Genomic DNA, 20,723 nt, shown 5'->3' with positions numbered 1-20,723 from the left:
TTTTCCATCCATCTCTCCCTCCACCTATCCAACCAGCCAGCAACCATCCATCTAGCACTTATTGTGCTTCTCAAGCTAAGGTGCCTTCTGAAAGTACCACTTTGGAAAATGTAATCAATGGCCCAAGATAAATATGACCCATCTTCTTGGAGTGCCAGTTTTACTTAGTAGGGTTTTTTTTTGTGAGCAGTGGGTGACAACATAATTTGCCTATTAAAATTTGCATATTTTAAAGAAGAAAAGTACAAAGAAAAAATTAAAATATTTTCATCAAGGCCAAGTTCAAATAAAATTTTAGACTGGGCACGGTGGCTCACACCTAGCATCCCAGTACTTTGGAAGGCCTAGGTGAGCAGATCCCTTGAGCTCAGGAGTTTGAGACCAGCCTGGGCAATACAGCGAGACCCCATATAGAAAGAAAAAGAGAGAAAGAGAAAGATATGAGGGGAAGGGAGGGAGGGGAGGAGAGGGAAAAGGAGAGGAGAGAGAAAGTCTTTTTTTTTTTTTGACAGTCTCATTCTGTCTCCAGGCTGGAGTGCAGTGGCCCAATCTTGGCTCACTGCAACCTGCACCTCCCAGGTTCAAGCAATTCTCCTGCCTCAGCCTTCTGAGTAGCTGGGACCACAGAAGCAAGCCGCCACAGCCAGCTAACTTTTTGTATTTTAGTAGAGATGGGGTTTCACAGTGTTGCCCAGGCTGGGAAGGAGAGAAAATTTTTAAAGAAGACCTGAGGAACTTCAAAGATTCACAGCTGGCAGAGGGCAGATTCCAACATGTGGGGGCTGACTCAGTTTCGTATCTAGAAAAGGATGTTTAAGAACCCTGCCCTGCTAGAGGGGATGATGTCTATGAGGCTGAGTGACCCATCCAAGGTCAGAATCAGGATCTGAACCCAGACTTCCCTGATGCCAAAGTCCATGCCCAATTCATGGGACCCAAAACAAGCCATTCTATTCTTTGGGACTCTGCTTCTGACCTTATCACAGATGCAGTAGGCCCTGCCACTCCCTAGCGCCGTGACAAGAACCCAGAGGAGAGGAAGGGGCTGTTGCAGCTTCGTGAGACCAACATCTCCAATTTTTTTGCAGGTTCCTGGCCTTGGTCCAGGAGAAGTATCCCAAGGTCACCCTGTCTCCAGGCTGGACCACCCTCTACATGGCCATGTTCCCAAACAGGATGTACAGCCGAGCCATGGTGGAGGAGATGCACGAGCTGGTGGGAGTGGTGCCCCAGAGGGTCACCTTCCCTGTGCGGTCTTCCATGGCATGGTCTGCTTGGCCCCACTTCAGCTGGCTGCTGAGCCAATCTGAGAAGGTGAAAACCACCAAACCCACCCCACCCTCCTGGAGGCGCTGATGCCCCCAGCAAGATCCCAGATGCTCATGGATGGAAGGGTCTTTTTTTTTTTTTTATGGTATCGTTCCTCTGCCCTGCAGGCTGGGTTGCAGTGGCACCATCCCAGCTCACTTCAACCTCTGCCTCCTGGGTTCAAATGACTCTCCTGCTTCAGTCTTCCAAGTAGCTGGGACTACAGGTGTGTGCCACCACTCCTGGCATTTTTTTGTATTTTTAGTAGAGCTGGGGTTTCATCATGTTAGCCGGGATGCTCTTGATCTCTTGACCTTGTGATCTGCCCACCTCAGCCTCCCAAAGTGCTGGGATTACAGGCATGAGCCACCACACCCAGCCATGGATGGAAGGGTCTTAAAGGTCATCTGGTCCAACTCCTGCTGGTGCTCATGCCCTCTACAGAGTCCGTGCTTTCTGCTTGCATACCTCTGATGAGAGGCTACTTATTACCTCCTGAGGTAGCCCTTTCATTGGTGGGTAATTCTCTGTCCCCCAGAAAATATTTATACCGAGACACAATTTGTCTCCCCACAGCTTCCTCCAACAGAAGCCAGATATAGCCCTGGAGCAACACATATTGTGCCTTCAACCCCTGCCCTAGGATAGCTCTGTAGGAATTTAGAGACTCCCCTATCCCTACTATCCCCCCTACTTTCCTTAGCTGCTCCCCACAGGACTCCCAAAGCTGCCCCTCCCCCTTCATGCTTGACTCGCCCTTCCACATCCTCCCCTGTCTGTCCTGCCCCTTTCCTAGGACAGGACTCAGAAATAGACACTGCAAGTGAGGAGGCAGGACAGGCTCCCCCTCCCTCCTGGGCCTCTGCTTTCAGCCATCTTTCCTGAATTCCCTCTGGCTCCTACCCTTGGGAAGGGGTAGGACTCAGGGAGAAGTGGCGGGTGGGCAACTGGAAGACAGATGCTCTACCATGGGCCCAGCTGACATCCAGTTCTGAGCACAGGAGTGGGGCTGAGGGTCTTGCTGGGCCCAGATGGGCACTGAGCCAGCTCTGGTGGCCCCAGGCATAGCCTGACGCTGTGACGGGCTGCCTCGGACCCCATGTTGGTGGACGACCTGCTCTACATCCAGGACAACACTGCTGTCTACCAAGTATACTATGACATCTTTGAGCCTTTCCTGTCGCAGTTCAAGCAGCTTCCCTGTAAGGAGAGGAACTGGGAAGGGTGGTGTGGATTGGATTCTGCACGGGGCAGCATTTGGCAGGCACTGGAGCAGAGCTGGGAGGAAGGGATATCAGAAAGGGGAAAGCCAGGGAGGGGCAGGAGGAGGATACATTTTGGGTACCAGGCCCTGGTATGGTATGTTAAACTTCACATATCCTTTTTATTTTTATTTTTATTTTTTTGAGATGGAGCCTGGCTTTGTCACCCAGGCTGGAGTGCAGTGGCGTGATCTCTGCTCATTGCAACCTCTGCCTCTCAGATTCAAGCAATTCTGCACCACCACACCAGCTAATTTTTGTATTTTTAGTAGAGACAGAGTTTCACCATGTTGGCTAAGCTGGTCTCAAACTCCTGCCCTCAGGTGATCCCCCTGCCTCAGCCTCCCAAAGTGCTTGGATTATAGGCATGAGCCACTGTACATGGCCCACACATCATATTACAGAGAAACAGAGGCTCAGAACAGTTCAGGAATTTATACAGTCACTCAACTTGAATGTGGTCCAGTAGGTCCCAGCAAAGTCCAAACCCCATATTATTTTGGTACACAGCTCCACCATGGGTTACTCTAATGTTTCAGAGATCTCCACTGTATTCGCTGAGCAGTGATCAGATGCTGCCACCCAAACCCCTATTCCCTTGTCCCCGAATCCAGGAGAGCCGCGGTTAAGCCATCTCAAAGGGGCCCCATCAGACTCAGCATTCCTGCCACCTAAGCAAGGGGGGAAGGATGTCGGCTCTGGGGCCAGGCGGATCTGGTCTCAGCAAGCTCCACTCCCAGCAATTCTGCTCACTGCTTGTAGGACCTTGGCCAAATCACTTCTTGTAGTATGCAAAACAAGGAAATCAGAGCTGCTTGGCAGGGTGCCAGGAGGCTTAGAGAGGATGCCTGTAGAGCTGCGGCCTACAGGTGTTCCATGAATGGCAGCCATTTCACCTTGGCTATTTGGGGCCCCACAGTGAATGCCACATGGAAACGAATGTACTGTGCGGGGGACAGCCTGATCCTCCTTCTCCAGCTGCCCAGGGGTGATGGGCTGAACATCAAGTGGCTGGTTCCCGACATCCAGGGCAGCGGTCAAACAGCAACAGTGACCCTCCCAGGTAAGTTCTGCCTTCAGCCCTGGTGCTCCTAGCTCATCTGCAGGAGTGTTCTCTGCTTGGGGCGGGTACCTCCGGGTTCTGTTGCCATGGCAACATGGGTTTGTTTGCACCATGCGCTGGATGCAAGCTAGGGCAGGGGTGCAGGAGAGGGAGAGAGGGAGTACAGTGGTGTCAAGACCACAGAGCTCCTGGCCTTTAGACCAGGCCCCAGCCATGGTGCTGTGGGCAAGGCCGGCACTGGACTCCAGGATGAGTCACAGGTAAAGGCCAAGAGCTGAAGCAGGAGTTTCTCATGTACCAGCCACATTTATAAAGCAACCCATCCACCTGGAGCCCAAAACTGGGTTGACAGATTCCAGAGAGGCAAGGCCCTTGGATGCCCCCAGAACTCCCACTGCCCCTTTAGCAAGGGACTCTAACACCCTATGATAACCCAAATCCTAAACACTGTTGCCTCTGCTGCCTCTTCCAGGCACAGAAGGCATGATCCTGCTGAACACTGGCCTCGAGGGAACAGTGGCTGAGAAACCCGTGCCCATTGTTTGTGCTCCAAGTAGCAGCATCCTGATGCTGGAGTCCTGCCTGCAGCAGCTGGCCACATATCCCAGACATTGGGGCATCCGTTTGCAAATAGCATAGCTTGCAGCCCTCCAGCTATCCCTGGCCTTGCTGGCATGCCTCTCCGGCCTTGCTGGCATGCCTCTCCAGCCTTGGCCTCTTGCACTGGCCTGTGTGGGTGGGGGTCAAAATCTCCCATGGGAGTTTTTTAGTCCCTGGCCATGTGGCTGGCAGGAAGCTACTTAGAACTGTGGCTGTGGTCTTCCCCCATGTGACTGCAGCACCAGGCTGGCCTGAGGAGGTGCTGGGCAGCGGCTACAGGGAACAGCTGCTCACAGATACGCTAGAGTTGTGCCAGGAGCTCTGGCAACCTGTGTCCTTCCAGAGACCGGCCATGCCACGGGGCCATAGCACAGCTGGAGCCATAGCCAGGCTGTGGGCCCCCTCCCCTCAGGCCACCGTCACAGTGGAGCACAGCCTAGCTGGGGGCAACTATGCCTCTGTGAGGACAGCGCTGCTGGCAGCCAGGACTGTGGACAGGACCCGAGTCTACTACGGGCTGCCCCAGGGGTACCTCAAGGACTTGCTGGCTGATGTTGGCAGAAACTGAGCACCCGGGGTGGTGGGCCAGTGGACCTCAGGGTGGAGGCTGCCCACGGGGAGGCAGGAAGAAATAAAGGCCTTTGCCTTTCTCCAGGCACTGTATGTGAGTCCTTAGGGGCAGGATGGAGTGGGGGTGGGCATGATGTGGCCACTGAGGGCATCTGGAGGGTCTGGAGGCTAGGGGCCAGGTCATTCCGGTTGTCCAGGAGAAACTGCTTGAAAACCTTGAAAGTGGTGTAGAACTCAGAGGAGAGGCCAGCCACGTTGGTGGTCATGTAGTTGAGAATGCCCTGGATGGCCTGGTTGTAGCAGGACACCTGCAGGATTGGGAGGCCAGGCTCAGGGGGACCTAGCTCTGGGAGGGGGTGGGAGCCCAGTGGGAATGAGGCTGGTGGCGAGTCAGCCTTGCTCGCCTTCTGGAAGGGCAGGAAATTCAACCCAGCTTCCCAGGGTCTTAGATTACATGGCTGGCAGGCATGACCTCCTCCAGCAGATCTCCCCCAACCCTTCCTAGGGTGCTGACAACCCTGGCTTCCTGTCACCACACACCACATTGTCATCTCATATCTTCCCTGCCAGCTGGTGTCGCTGGAGGGCAGAGACTGCGTCTCTAGGGCCCAGCTCTGAATCTCGGCCACAGAGACATGTTAGATAGGAGTCCAGGGATGGTTCTGAGGCACTCAGGGGTTCATGCATGAATTCAGCAGACACCAGGTGAGTCTTTGCTGGGTGAATCTCAGGGCCAGACTCGGTGGCAGGGTCCTAACAGAAGCTGTGAGTGGGGAGGATGCAGCACCCACCCTTGCTTTCCTTCAGCCTCCTCCTCACATCAGCCCAGACCACCCTGCTGGGTTTTGTGGGCCTTCAGAGCCTTATAAAGCCTTCCTAGATGAGAAGGGCTCTCCATACGTGATGGAGTTTCAGTTCAGAGCCCAGGCCTTCTGCCCTCAGCACCCAGAGATTTTCCCAAAACCATGCAGCAGCCTCTGACACCTCTACACAGATGACATCATTTTCAGCCCCTGACACTCAGGCTCCCCCAGGCTGGAAAGGGGAGCCTGCTGGGAGACCCAGCTCTGGACTATCTTAGCCCAGCAGTGCTGAGCTCCAGACACGTGTGTCGGAGTGGAACCAGGTTGGGAGGGCGGTGGGGGGGCGGCCTCACCTTGGTCCCCCTCATGCCAGAGGCAGAAGCCTGAGCCGAGGGTCTCTCCACGTTTGTACTCTGGTGTCTCTCAGTGTGTGGGCAGCGTGACCGACCTCAGCGCAATGACATACAGGTCCCTGAGTGAAGGAATGGTAGCAAGGGGGCAGGGGTCAGCCACAGAAGAAAGTGGGGGCCTGTTCTGCCCAACGAAGGCCCAGACCCTGCCCCCTCTGACACGGATTCCTCACCAGGGGCTGCATGGCACATCGACTCTTAAAGCCCCGGCACCTGCCTCAGGGCCAGGCTGGAGGGAGGGGGTGCCTGTGGGTTAGCACTGAATTTACTGGGAGCCAACCTGACTCCACTATGAACTTTCTGGAAAAGGCACTCCACTCCAATGTGCAGGGGAAGAGTGTGGGCTTTGGGATATATTTTCTGTACCTAGCTCTCCAGCAAAAGAGTTGTTTAGGCCCTGCAGCCCACCTGGGGCTGTCAGAGGAAGGAGGCCAAGGGGGTGGCCATGTGAGAAATATCCTGTCCAAGGCCTGCATCAAGGCAGTCTGAGCAACCCTGGGTGAGGGTGGCCCTGCCTTAGAAAATGTGACAGGAGGGGAAGTGTGTGCTCCTGTCCTTGTTTTACCCATGGTAAAGCCACAGCAGCCCAGAAAAGCCTAGGCTTTCTGGGGCACCACAGCCAATGGGAAGCAGAGCTCTGGCTCCAGGCTGATGCCCTTCCCTGGGAGAGAGATGAGGCCACCCTAACACTGTCCCATTGTGCCCCCAACTCCACAACAGATAGGCACACACCCATTGTCACAAGGCTTCTGCCTTGAGGCCAGGATCACGAAGTCCGGGGGCTTGGCGTGACCTCCGAGGGCAGGGCTGGTGAGATGGTAGATGGTGTCATCCTCGTCCACCTGCTGCACCAGCTCCACACTCCCGTGGGGAGGCTGGGATCTCAGCCTCCAGCTCCCGTGCCTTCAGCTCCCATGCAAGCCTCAGGTCTCCCGGGCCTTCCCACACCACAGCGCCCAAGCAGCTTAGATGGTGGGATGTCGCCCCCTGTACTGCTCACCAGGAAGCAGCAGGAAGGAAGCAAGACCCAGCCAGGGTGGACACACACGTCCACGTGCACACACAGGCACATGGAGACATGCATGCAAGCAAACGAACACATAGACATGAAACAAAGATGTGCACACACATGTACATGTGGTCCTGTGTGCACAGGTACATGGACAGACACCAGTGCACACAGAGACCCATGTGTGTCTGTACATGCCTGTGCAGGTACAGACACCACAAGGATGTGTGATGATTTAGCAGCTGTGCTTAACATTTACTGAGCACCCACTGAGTGCCAGGTGCTGTTCTAAGTGCTTTACATGTGTCACTTAATCTCCATAACAGCCCCATGCTGTAGACGCTGCTAGTATCCCCATCTCATACATGAAGAAAATAACCTGGCCGTGGCCACAGAGCTAATAAGGAAGCAGGGCTGGGGTGTTCGGGCTATCAGTGGCAGAGATGTATCCCAGGCCCTGGCACCCAACACAGACGTGTGTGGGCATACACAGGCTCATATCAACACATGCCCACACCCAGGACACCCACACAGAGGCACATGTGGCCATGTCCAGACCCACTTTCTCCTCCCCACTCTCCTGCTGCACTCAGCAGTAGGCAGGGTATGGGGAAGAAGCTAGCCGTTCTTTCCCCTCAGGCCTCTCCCCCACAAATCCCATCAGGTATGAAGATTTGGTCTGGCCTTCAAAGCCCACCCCAGCCTCCCTCCAAGAAGCCCACCCACCGCATGCACAACTGCCCTCCCCCTACACAGCATCCCCCACCAAATCACCTCTCTGCCTTCTGGAAGGGGACCACCAGCAGGCCTGAGTCAGCTGGACCAGAGCTTTTGAAAGCAACATGGCCCTTTTTGCAAAGAAACCTTCAGCAGGAAGCCCATGTATGAAGAGCAACAAGCCTGCTCTGGAGAAGATAGATGGGGTAGGAAGCAGAAGGCTAGTTTGTCAAAATACAATTCTCCAAATGACCGGTGCACTGAATTTCCAAACACACAAAACCTCCTTACAGAAATCCTCCAGAATGTAGGCTCCTCATAACACCAAGAAATCCCCAAGCTAGGACGTTGGCAGAACAGAAAATGACTTTAAGGGGACTCGAACAACATAAATTTTGCTATTTTCCTAAGAACACATTTATCTTCCTTGACTAAATTCAAGAGTCATATAAACATTCAACAAATTTGGAGGAACAAATGCATTTAAAGGAATAACATATTTCTATTCATAATCATTCATTATATTCAAAAATAACATATTCGTGAGGAAAATAAGCAAACTTGGTCAGTTCAGCAACTGGCCATGCTATTAGTTGGCATAAACTCAAGAGAGGGTCCTGCACACCCTTCGGTCTTCTGACTCCACCCCAAGCATTCCTGGAAGCCCCCTTGGGAACACAGAACTCCACAGCACATGGTTCGAAAGTCACTATCTCTGAGTGTGAATCCATGACCCATTTTAAGAAGAGATAAACTGAGGCCAGAAGGGAAATGACTTTGACTTATCCAGTGTCACATGTCTAGTTGGGACAGAAGCAGGATGTCAACTCAAGCCTCCAGCTCCAATTCCATGCTCAGTCTCTCCCCTAAGGGCTCAAAATACCCATGACCCTGACCCCCACCCAACACAGAGCTTCAACCCACCCCTAGCCCCTGCTAATGGCCAGCAGGGCAGAGCATCATGGAGGATGACCTGCAGAAGGAGACAGCCTCTCCCCCATCAGGCCAGAGAAGGGACCCTGCCCTGCTGCCACCCTGGCCCCTCACCAGTGCTTGTCCCGCTCTGGCCTCCGACGCAGGTCCAAGAGCAGCAGGAAGGCCTGGGCTGTGTCTACGTGCACCACCATCTCCATGTGGAAGGAGAGGAACTTGTGATCCTCCAGAGTGTACATGTGGACCTGCATGGGTCAGAGGGCAGCCTCATTTGCTGGGCAGTGGAGTGGACTAATGGGGATGCTGGAGGCTGAGGCTGGAAGCTCAGGGTGACAGCTGACTTGCTGTGTGACTGTGAACACACAGCTTAACCACTCTGAGTCTCAGCTGCATCCCCATGAAGATGGACTGATGAGAGAATTCAGCACAAATGGGCAGGAAGGTGGCTTAGGATGCCAGTGACTAAGGCAACACACCGTGGTGATGTGGTAGATGGCATCATCCTCGTCCACCTGCTGCACTACCTCCATGCTCCTGTGGGGAGGCTGAGATCTCTGCCTCCGGCTCCCGTGACTGCAGCTCCCATGCAAGCCACAGGTCTGCCCAGGCCCTCCCACGCTGCAGTACTCAAGAACAGTGTTTGGCACATGGTAAATGCCCAGACCCACTGTGTGACCCTGGACAAGCAGCTCTGCCTCTCAGGCAGGAGGCGACTTGTCCAGGGGCACGGGCAGCTGGCAGAGCTTAGGTCTCCTGTAAGCCCATGCCTGCTGGCTGCCCCCATCCCTGCAGTGATCACTGCAGAAGAACAGTGAGGAAGGGAGGAAGTGCCTGGGTACACAGCAGCAGACCCGAGAGAGTGGCTGAGGGCAGGAAGGGCGGCAGGCAGGAGAGAAGGATCTAGGGCTTCTCGACTCCAGGCCCTGCAGGGGTGGGTATGTTTCCATAACTGGACTGGTTTCTTGATCTCACCTAATTCTTTGAAGAGATCCTTTTTTGACATAAGTGGTGTGAGAGAGTTCTTGCTGCTTGCCATCAGCCACCTCTGGCTCAGAGGAGAAAGGAAAGTTGGGTGGGTGGGGTCAGCTACCTGACTGATCTCTGAGGACAGCACCCAGTTGTCCTTGGCCACGAGCATCTTCAGGGAGGAGACGTTATTGTAGCTCAGATACACCTGGAAGAGCACACAGGTGCCACCACTACCCCGATCCCTTCCTTCAGGGCCCCAGAGCTGAGGCCAAGGGTGTCCCAGAGAGGAACCCAGACCATGAATGGGGGGTGGGTGCTGTGGAAAGAGTCCTGGACTTTGGGAAGGGAGGTCCAGGCTTGGGCTTGGCTAGACCCACTGTGTGACCCTGGACAAGCTGCTCTGCCTCTCAGGGTCTCCATTTCCACCTGCCAAACGGGAATGCAGGCAAGCTCTTTGCTAACAGTAGCAATCGTGAGGCATGGCATTCATATCCTGCTCTCTCCAGCCTTCCTCCAAATTCGTTCTGCCAAGCAGAGGAGGGTAGGGGCCCTGGCGGGTCTAAAGACTGTCTCCTTGGGAGCAGAGGGCCTTACCTGGTTGCTAGGGTCCCAGGGGACAGTGAGGGGCACCTCTGTCTGCTTATAGGACATGATGTACTTCCTGGGAAGGAGGGAAGATGACAACCTGGGTCCCCTGTAAGTCCAGCACTTTCCACAGACTCTACTGCAAACCTACTGTGTGCTAGGCCCTGTGCTAAGCCCAGCAGAGCAGGAGACTCCTGTCTAGCTAGGGAGGCTGGATGGTCACACAGGACACGGCAGCTGAGAGCACACCAGCTCGGCACCTACACCAAGGTCAGCCCAGAGGCGGGAAGCAAGTCAGCAAGGAAGGGTAATCTAAGGCTCGGTCCCCACACCCCACACCCCTGCTGAGTGACCTCACCCTGATGCTGCTGTGTCCTCATCTGTGAAATGGGATCAGCAGTCACCCCTGCCTCATGGGGTCATCGCAAGTGCTTGGCACATGGTAAATGTTCAGTGAATGCCATAGATGCACTTTCTTATTAACAACAGCTGTGATCCCTGCTGTGCTTATAGCCCTTAAAAATCTCTAAATGCTTTCACAGCAGAGTCAGACACACCTGGCTTTCACTCCTTTTTTTCTTTATTCTTTTTTTTTTTTTTTTGAGATGGAGTCTCATTCTGTCACACAGGCTACAGTGCAGTGGCGCAATCTCAGCTCACTACAACCTCCACCTCCCGGTTTAAGCTATTCTCCTGCCTCAGCCTCCTGACTATAGGTGCACTGGAACTATAGGCATGCGCCACCACACCCAGCTGATTTTTGTATTTTTAGTAGAGACAGTGTTTCATCATGTTGGCCAGGCTGGTCTCGAACTCCTTACGTCAGGGGATCCACCCATCTCGGCCTCCCAAAGTGGCTTTACCTCTTGAGCAACTGCATCTCCCCTCTGAACATTTCTTCATCTGCCAAATGGGCATCAGAATCAATGAGAAGAACACAGGATTTAAAATCAGGTGGACCCAGCCAGGCTCAAATTCTGACTCTGCTGAGGATATCTGTGTGTCCATGGGCAAGCCACCTAACCCCTCCATCCCCAGAGCCCTCAACTGTACACAGGCCAGATGGCCTCTGTGTAATGAGACCAAATCAAAAGGATGTAAAGGGCCTGGCCCAGGGCCCAACACATAGGCAGCCCTGAAGAAAAGTGAGTGCCCTGGGGTCAGCGGAGCATGAACAGCCCCAAACCGGCATTCTGCCCACCACACAGCCCCTACTCACCTGCCCAGGTGGATCTCCTTTCTGGCACTGGCCTCTCGGTACCACTGCTCACCATCCTGGGGAGGAAGTCAGGGTAGGCTGTGCCTCGAGAGGTACAACCAGCTACACCTACCCTCCATCCCACCTTCTCTCCATTCCCCAGGGCCCAAGATCTGCAGCCCTAACTCAAAGTTCAGGTGTCACTGGGGCAGCTGGGGTCAAAACCTCCTGGCCGAGAAAGTGGGAAACTAAGCTGTAGCCCCAGATCCCCTCAAACTATCAGTGATCTGGGAACACCACCTTCCCTGGCCAGACCTCAGTTTTCTCCTCTGTAAAATGGAGATCCTTGGCCAGGTGCGGTGGCTCACACTTGTAATCTCAGCACTTTAGGAGGCCGAGGTGGGCAGATCACGAGGTCAGGAGATTCAGACTATCCTGGGCAAAATGGTGAAAATCTGTCTCTACTAAAAATACAAAAATTAGCTGAGTGTCATGGCGCATGGCTGTAATCCCAGCTACTAGGGAAGCTGAGTCAGGAGATTTGCTTGAAACAGGGAATTGGAGGTTGCAGTGAGCTGAGATCATGCCACTGCACTCCAGCCTGGCAACAGAGTGAGACTCCATCTCAAAAAAAAAACCAGTGTGGATCCTTACTACTCACAGTAGTAATGAGAGTCCACATTTATTGAGCACTCGCTACACAGCAGCCACTCTTCTCAAGGGCTTTTCATGCAGAATTGCACCAAATCCTAAAACAACCCTCCAAGGCTGAAGTTAGTGTTGTGTCCATTCTGCAGAGGAGGAACCTAAGACAAGAACGGGTGAGGGCTTGCCCACGGCCACAGGGCTGAGGCCAGGATCAGCACCCCAGGCCTGCCTCAAGCCCACCCTCTTTACCACCACATCTCACATCCCCCAGTCCCAAGCACAACATGGAAAATGCTTGGGAAGCCGCTATGGCTGTAGCTCCCAGCTCCCGGTCCTGAAGCTCCACCCAGCTCCACAGCTCACACTAGGCTCTGGGAGGCCAGGATGCAGGGCAGGGGACCTGCCCCAAGGGAGGGAGTGGCCTCTCAAAGGCACAGGGAGAATTTTGTAAGAGAGAACCTTTGCCTGTCTTACCGTGTCCCATGCATTGCATTCACCATCGTCCTGGCCACTCCCAGGGCTCAGCCAGGCACGGAGTCAGTTGCATATCTATTACCCTGCAGCCCTATGAGGCAGGGACTGCAGATATGCCCATTTTACACATGGGGTCTGAGAGCTCGAGGCGGTACCACTTGAATGTGGTAGAGGCAAGGTTCTAACCCACATGACTCCAAAGCCAGTGCTCTCCCAACTCTGCAGGCTCATGACAGCCCATTAACCCCAAACTCTGAGCCAGACCCACACATATTCCGTGTTCTGTCAGACAGAACAAGCCTGCCCTGCACAAGGGGCATCCCGGGGCTAAGAGCCAGGACTCTCAGAGCTGGCAGGCTCCACCACACCAGGGCAGAGAGGGAGGGGAGGAGAGCTGCTGGTGAAGCAGGGTGCTGGCTCCACTCACCCCAGGCTGGGGCCGAATCCAGGGCAGCAGCTGAGGTTGGTCATCTGCGTCCAGGACCACGAAAGTCATAAAGGCATTGTTGATGTGGTGCCAGTGGGTCTCAGTCTCCTGGTGGTAGGCCTCCATGCATATGCCCACCTCCATGCTGAGACGGAACTACCCGAAGGCCATGCCTCCTCCCCAACATACACACACTCACACACACATGCATGCACACACACACACACACACATACATCCAAACACACACATGCATGCACACACACTGCTGCAGTTCTTCCAGCAACCTAGATTGGAGTCCCAGTGATAGGACACCTGGGACCGCTCCCTCCACCAATGTTTACAGAGCACCTCCTGTGCGTTCGGCCCTGTGAGTACATGGGAGTGAATAAATCTGTCCAGTCCATGCCTCATGGGCTAACAGCCAGGGAAGGAGGCAACCAACAAGAAAGCAAAGGTATAAATATGTTGTCATAACCATGAAGGGTATGGAAGGACATAAACCAGGAAGTGGAGGTGGATGGCCTAATTAGAAAATGTTCACTATGAGCGTATTTACAAGTGCTATGGCAGCCTTGCCTCAAACAGCTCAGTTACTGCTATTCATCTGTATCTTACCATCTTTATTTCTTTATTTATTTTTTGAAACAGAGTCTCATTCTGTCATCCAGGCTATAGTGCAGTGGCACAATCTCAGCTCACTGCAACCTCTGCCTCTGGGTTCGAGTGATTCTCCTGCCTCAGCCTCCCCAGTAGCTGGGATTACAGGTGTACAGCATCACACCCAGCTCATTTTTTGTATTTTTAATAGAGACAGCATTTTTCCATGTTGGCCAGGCTAGTCTTGAACTCTGAGCCTGAAGTGATCTGTTTGCCTCAGCCTCCCAAAGTGCTGGGATTACAGGCATGAACCACCATGCCCAGCCACTTACCATCTTTATTCATTATAACATAGCAACCACCAGCAGTCCCCCTCATTTTGGAAGTTCTATGATTGCAGAATGTGGACATTAAATAGATGGGGAAACCAAGGCCTAGAACAGGGCAATAATGTTTCCAAGAATTCCAGATTCCTGGAATCTGGACTAGAAACCAGTCTTCACAGCTCCTGCAAAGGGCTTCTCCCCTGCACCGCAGCATCATGTGTGCAGGCCAGACTGCAAAGAAAAACAGTAGCAGTAGGAGTTGCCACAATAGCTGACCTTTACTGAACATTTTCTGTGGCATTCTACTAGTAATGGCTCATTGAATCCGCATAACTCTGGGGTAGTTGTGACGAGCCCCATTTGATAGATGAAATAACTGAGGTTCTTGTGGGTTAAGTTACTTCCTGAAGTCACAGAGCCAAACTGGAATCCAGCAGCCTGGTTCTTGATCCATCATTTTTAATGATTAAATAATGATCTCTGAAATTCTCAAAAAATATACTTATTTAAAGTAGCTTTCATAGAAGTAAGTATCAGAATTCATTGAAAGACAAGAACTCTGTGGACTAATTATTTTAGGAAATGTGTGGGAAAGGGTTTGATAAACAACAAAACACAGGCAAGAAGTGGCCCTGTGATCTACAGTAGGCCAGCCTGGGGCCGGGGGCTAAGGAGTGAGACAGACACTGATCTCAGACAGTGGGAGATGGGCTGGGGCATCCTAGAGGAGGGGTCCCTGACAAAGCCAGGGGTGGGCAGTACTGGGAGCCAGGGAAGGCTCTCAAGAAGGGAACATCAGAGCTGAATTTCAGAGACAATGAAGGAACCCAGCAGCCGGCAGGGATTTAGACCCTGTCTGCAGGGAAAAGGGCTGCTAGAAGGTTTGCAATAGGTTCCTTTCTAGGGTCAGGAAGAGCCCTCAGCCCTGGATGGCCCTGGCCTCGCCCATTCCAGACCCTCACCTATATTTGAAGGCATTGTTCACAATGGCTTTGAGAACCAGATGTTCGCCGACCTGGGACAGACCTCGGAAGTGGAACATCTCAATGGCCTTCAGCGTAGGGTGGGCACGGCAGAGTCGGCTGAGGAGGCAAGGTTGGGGAGACAGGAGGAATGCCCCAGTGCTTCAGACACTAGTTTGGGCCAGCTTTTTTTTTTTTTTTGTTTTTTTTTGAGACAGGGTCTCACCCTGTTGCCCGGGCAACACTGATGCAATCTCGGCTCATTGCAACCTCCCTCTGTCTCCGGGGTTCAAATGATTCTCCTGCCTCAGCCTCCCAAGTAGCTGAGACTACAGGCATGTGCCACCATACCTGGCTAATTTTTGTATTTTTAGTAGAGATGAGGCTTTACCTTGTTGGCCAGGTTGGTCTTGAACTCCTGACCTCAAGTGATCCATCCACCTCAGCCTCTGAAAGTGCTGGGATTACGGGTGTGAGCTGCCATGCTAGGCCATCTTTGGCTGGCCTTCTACCCTGGTCCCATTCCAGACCCAGCCTGGAACCACACATTCTGACCCACCCACTGCCACCCAACCCAGTGGCAGTTCTGCTCAGAGGCACAGAACTAAAGTCCCATTTCACAGCTTAGAATACTGAGGTCTATGCATGGCTGGAAAGGAGCCAAGTTTGAGCAGACAGAAGAAAGCAGGGCTTGGGGTAAACCCCTTCCCCATTTTTCTTTCAACTTTTCCACCTTGGTACCTGCTGTTCCTACTATCTAGAAGCCCTCCCCTAATCCAAAGCTACTTGGCATTCAAGGCCCAGCTGAAGTACTCTTCCTCCAGGCAGGCTTCCCTGACCATCAGGCCCTCACCTTCTTCTGAGATCTTACTGTACTCATAGCCAGGGCTGCCCAAAATAGCATTACTTATGCACTGTCTCCCACAGGTTAAACTGGAGGGGGCGCCCTTTAAGCCAGGTTCTAAAGAATAAGGAGGAATCTGCCTAGCTAGGAAGGGCATTCCTGGCAGAGGAAACAGCAAAAGCAAAGTCATGGAAGTGTGAGAATGTCAATTAGTGAAGGTCAGTTGCCATAACTATAAAAAATAACCTGATATTTAGGGTAGAACAAGCCCTGAACAGACACAGAGGTTATAGGAGAGAAAACAATTGTCACTCCTTGGAAGAAGGGAACAGTTAGAGATGGCTTTATGGAGGAAGTGGGCAGGATATTAGCAGACAAAGAAGAGTGAGGGAAGCACAGCAGGAGCCTACACCAGGAGCAAGGGCAGGGGCTGGAAAAGTGGAGGATGGCAACAAAGAATGGCCAATGGCTTGATGGAAAGCGATCATAGACCCTAGGAGGGCAGGTAGGACCACATCAAGGGAGGATCTAGTGCCAGGCCAAGAGACTTGGTGTTTCCCATGTAAAAGATGAGAGTGTTTTGAGTAGAAGAAGGAATGGTCAGCTCACAAAAATTCATTTCTCTGATTCAGAACAGCTGAAGCCTTGAACGCCAACCCCAAGCTGGGGCTTCCCCTCCAGAGGGAGATGGCCAAGGAGGGGAGGAGGAGAAAGGAGGGGAGGCAGAGGCAGCATACTTTGCCCTCATCTGGCTGCAATGGTGGCCACAGTCTCCATCCAGGCCATGATCTAGCCCCCAAAGGTGTTGCCCTGGTGATTGGTGTTGGGAGGCAGGACCAGTTCCACGCTCTCCACACGGGTCTTCTCGGCTGGCACCATGCGGCTGCAGTCTCTGCTCTCCGGATCTGACCAGGGATGGGTTAAGGGAGGAAAGCGGGGAGGTGAGAAGGCCTCCAAGGGCAGCCCCTCCCCACAGGCAGCCCCGGGACCCCCACCACTCCACCCCACTCAGGTTCTGTTATTTACTCGGCACCAAGCACACATGAGGCAGTGGGTGGCCCTGGGTGAGGAATGGAGGGCACAGGGTGAAAGGGATGAGCTCATCCAGTGCAGTGGACACAGCACCAGCTCTGAGACCAAACAGCCGGTCTGAGCCTCAGCTCCACTCCAGACGGCCTGTATGGCCTTGGGCAAATCAAGTGCTCCCTCTGAACCTCAGCTGCCTCATCTGTACAGACAGATGTCAAATCATATCTGACAAGACTGTTTGAAGATGAAATGTGATTATTGTCATTAAGTGCTTGACTCAAGGCCAGGCGTGGTGGCTCACACCTGTAATCCCAGCACTTTGGGAGGCCAATGTGGGTAAATCACTTGAGGCCAAGAGTTCAAGACCAGCCTGGCCAACATGGTGACACCCCATCTCTACTAAAAATACAAAAAAAATTAGCTGGGCATGGTGGTGGGTGCCTGTAACTCCAGCCACTTGGGAGGCTGAGGCACAAGAATCACTTGAACCCGGGAGACGGAGGTTGTAGTGAGCCAAGATCACACCACTACACTCCAGCCTGGAAGACAGAGTGAGACTCTGTCTCAAAAGAAATCATAATCACAAAGTGCTCCTGTAAACATACTCTCAGAAAGGATGGGTCTTCCCCACCCTCTGCCCTGGTGATTCTCTTATCCTTGGCAGCAACGGTGTTAGGATATCCTTAGGAGAGGACAGGCAGTGAATGGGGCCTTGGGCTTCAGGGCAGCAGAGGCTGCCATGCCCCACAAACCCAAGGTGGTGCCATTTGTCTCCCATCTCCCATAGAAACTTCTTCAGGGAGGGTCCATCAAAGAGCTGGCATTGCCCTTAGCTTGGCTTGCAGGCTTTGAAATGCCATAGGCAGGGTGGGGGCAGACAGGAGGGGAAGTTGAGAGTGGCCTGAGCCACAGTCTGTGGGCAGGATGGGGAGGGTATTCACAGGGCAATGGGGCCTGTGGTTTAGCGGAAGCTACAGCGGGTCAAGAGACAGTACCCAGTCAAGCTGAGCAGCTGCATCAAGTGCCAGGCAAAGGCACTTGAGCTGATTCTTCGGTGGAAGGGCTGTGAGGACAGAAGAGACATAGGGGGGCTGCAAGAGGGTAGATGGAGAAAGGGGGCCTTGAGGACTGTAGAACAGCTGGGCCTCCCCAGCTCCAGCCTCCAAGCCGTGCATAACCAGGACACACGGAACTCAGAGCACCACTTGCCGCTTCCACTGAGCTTGAGGGAACATCAGAGCTGAATGTTCTGCTCTCTCCCCACTCCGGGGAGACTTTCTCCTAAAATCGTCTCCTTTGGACTTCAATGAAGACTCATTCTGGAGATGAGTAAATGAGTCCGAGGTCTCCCATCTGGGCCTTTGCTCAGGCTACGCCCTCTGTCAGGAACCTTTCCTTAGCTCCCACCTGTCAAAATCCCACCCAGTCCAAAGGACATCTTTCTGTACTGGTATAGAACAACCCCCAAGATATACTTTTAACGGGAAAACTGCAAGATGCAGACAGTATGTACTGAATGCCCCTTTTCAGGGGCTGAATAATACATGCTATGCTTAGATATACAGGGAATACTTCTGGAAAGAGATCCTAAAATGGGTAATAGTAGTTGCTTCTGGGGAGAGGACCTAGGTTCTGAGATGGAAGGGAGTCTTGCTTTTTATTTTCTATCTTTTGGGGGTGGAGGGGTGGGAATATATATATACATGTGTCTGTGTATGCATATATACACACACACATATACATAAGCATATATGTATATATATTTTTTACATTTTTTTATTTTTGAGATGGAGTCTTGCTCTGTCACCAGGCTGGAGTGCAGTGGCACAATCTCGGCTTAGTGCAACTCCGCCTCCCAGGTTCACGCAATTCTCCTGCCTCAGGCCCCTGAGTAGTTGGGACAATAGGCATCTGCCACCACACCCAGCTAATTTTTGTATTTTTTAGTAGAGATGGGGTTTCACCATGTTGGCCAGGATGGTCTCAATCTCTTGACCTCGTGATCCATTGACCTCAGCCTCCCAAAGTGCTGGGATTACAGGCATAAGCAACCATGCCCTGGCCACATATGTTTTACATATGCTTTTTTTTGAGACAGTCTTGCTCTGTCACCCAGGCTGTAGTGCAGTGGCATGATCTCAGCTCACTGCAACCTCCACCTCCCGGGCTCAAACAACTCTCCTGCTTCAGCCTCCCAAGTAGCTAGGACTACAAGCATGTGCCACCACGCCTGGCTAATTTTTGTTTTTGTAGAGACAGGGTTTCATCATGTTGGCCAGGCTGGTCTTGAACTCCTAACCTCGTGATCTGTTCACCTCAGCCTCCCAAAGCGGTGGAATTACAGGCAAGAGCCACCACACCCAGCCAGGTTTTATATATGCTTTTTATAGATGGATACATACATATATATACACTTTTAAAACTCCTAAAGAGTCTTCAAAGCATTGCTCAATACTGTCTTCCTAAACACCTTGGCTTCTGGAGACTCAAATGCATTTTGTGGACAAAAAGGGATTTCCAGATGACCTAACCACAACCTCATGGTTCCTGGGAGCTGGTAGGGAGGCCCAAACACTCCCTTTCCCTGTAGAAGACCTTGGGGCCAAGAGAGCTGGAGAGGCCCAGGGCCACCTGTGGGTGGAAGTCCCCGGAGCCTTACTTCCTGCCTCTGCCCAGTGGGGTCCTGGGGCGGGGGGTGGCAGGCAGGACCCAGCTACCCTCTCCATGCACACTGGCAGCTGCTCACAGTCCTGAATGGCACAGTTGGCCAGGAGGTCCTCTATGGTGTCTGCATACACAAGGCACATGCGCTGGTGCTTGGCTGCCAAGCTGTGCTCCATCTTCTCCTCCTCTGTCCTGGGCGTGATCTGCTTCAGCTTCACCTGTCGGCCAGGTGACAGGGTAGGGGACACTCAGGGTGAGTCTCCTGAAGTAGCACAAGGACCTGTCCCCAGCTCCATCCCATGCCCAAGTCTGGCACACAGCAGGCCTGGACCACTCAGTTCCAAGGCTTCCTCCCTCTTTGCCCCATCTTCCTGCCTCCATAATGATCTGAGACCACATGTTCATCCTCCAGCTCCCAGCCAGGTCCCTTCCTTGGGCAAAGGCTCGGAGGATGGGAGTGTCACTGCAGGACAAGCATAATGGTGAGACCAGAAGAATCCTTGCTGGAGAAGCACAGGGAGAGGTGGGGGGAAGAGAAGGGAGGCAGCTGGGGGCTCCAAATGCAATGGGGAGTGGGCCTTCCTCTGGGAGCTGTGGATTCCTGCTGTGTAACTCCCCATCCCCTCTGCTAACCCCCAACCTCACCACCCTGATCCAGAGTCGCCATGGCAGGTGCTCAGGTCGCCGAGCAGAATCAAGCAGCCAGGGGCACTCGCTCACCTTGGTGATCTCTCGGTGGGCCACGAAGGTGGCTAAGGCCTTGCACACATTCCACTGCTTCTCAGAGCAGAGGTCCTCCAAGGCCACCTGGATGCCCACCTAGAAAGGAACAGTAAGGGTGAAGGAACAAGGGGCGACATTGCACTCACCAGTGAGAAGCTCCACAACTCCATCAGATGGCAAGTCCCAGTCCAGCCCAGGCCAGGCCTCTAGAGTTTCTGTGCCACCTACCAGGTCTGGCAGGCCAGAGACCTGAGGTGGGTTTTGACTCTGCCCTTGGGTTCCCATGAAACCTTGGGCAAGTCACTCCCTTCTCTGGGTCTCAGTATCCTCATCTGCAAAATGGGAGTGATCAGACCTACCCTTGCAGGATTGTTCAGAGGATTAAAATGAGGCTATGTCTACAACAGGGCTTAATGTAGGTAGAATCTTGGCTAAATTTAAAGGAAAGGCCAGGCTCAATGGCCTGTAGTCCTAAAACTGGGAAGCTGCAGCAGGAGAATCACCTGAGGCCAAGAGTTCAGGACAAGCCAGGGCAACACAGTGAAATCCCTGTCTCTGAAAAACAAAACCCACAAAAATTAGCTGGGTGTGGTGGTGCAT

General features: G+C 53.0%; 2 pseudogenes; one reads left to right on the top strand and one right to left on the bottom strand.

Annotated features, from left to right (window-relative positions):
* Window positions 1-4,880, top strand: part of LOC116545820 — a 43,951-nt pseudogene extending 39,071 nt beyond the window's left edge.
* On the bottom strand, window positions 4,829-20,219 carry LOC116545818 (annotated as a pseudogene).
* Between the last annotated feature and the right edge of the window lie 504 nt (window positions 20,220-20,723).

The sequence above is a fragment of the Sapajus apella genome, unplaced genomic scaffold (assembly GCF_009761245.1).
Source record: "Sapajus apella isolate SASKATOON/1434 unplaced genomic scaffold, GSC_monkey_1.0 scaffold390, whole genome shotgun sequence".
NCBI classification, from domain to species: domain Eukaryota; kingdom Metazoa; phylum Chordata; class Mammalia; order Primates; family Cebidae; genus Sapajus; species Sapajus apella.
The sequence above is the reverse complement of the archived record's forward strand: the minus strand, read 5'-3'. Positions and strand labels throughout refer to the sequence as shown.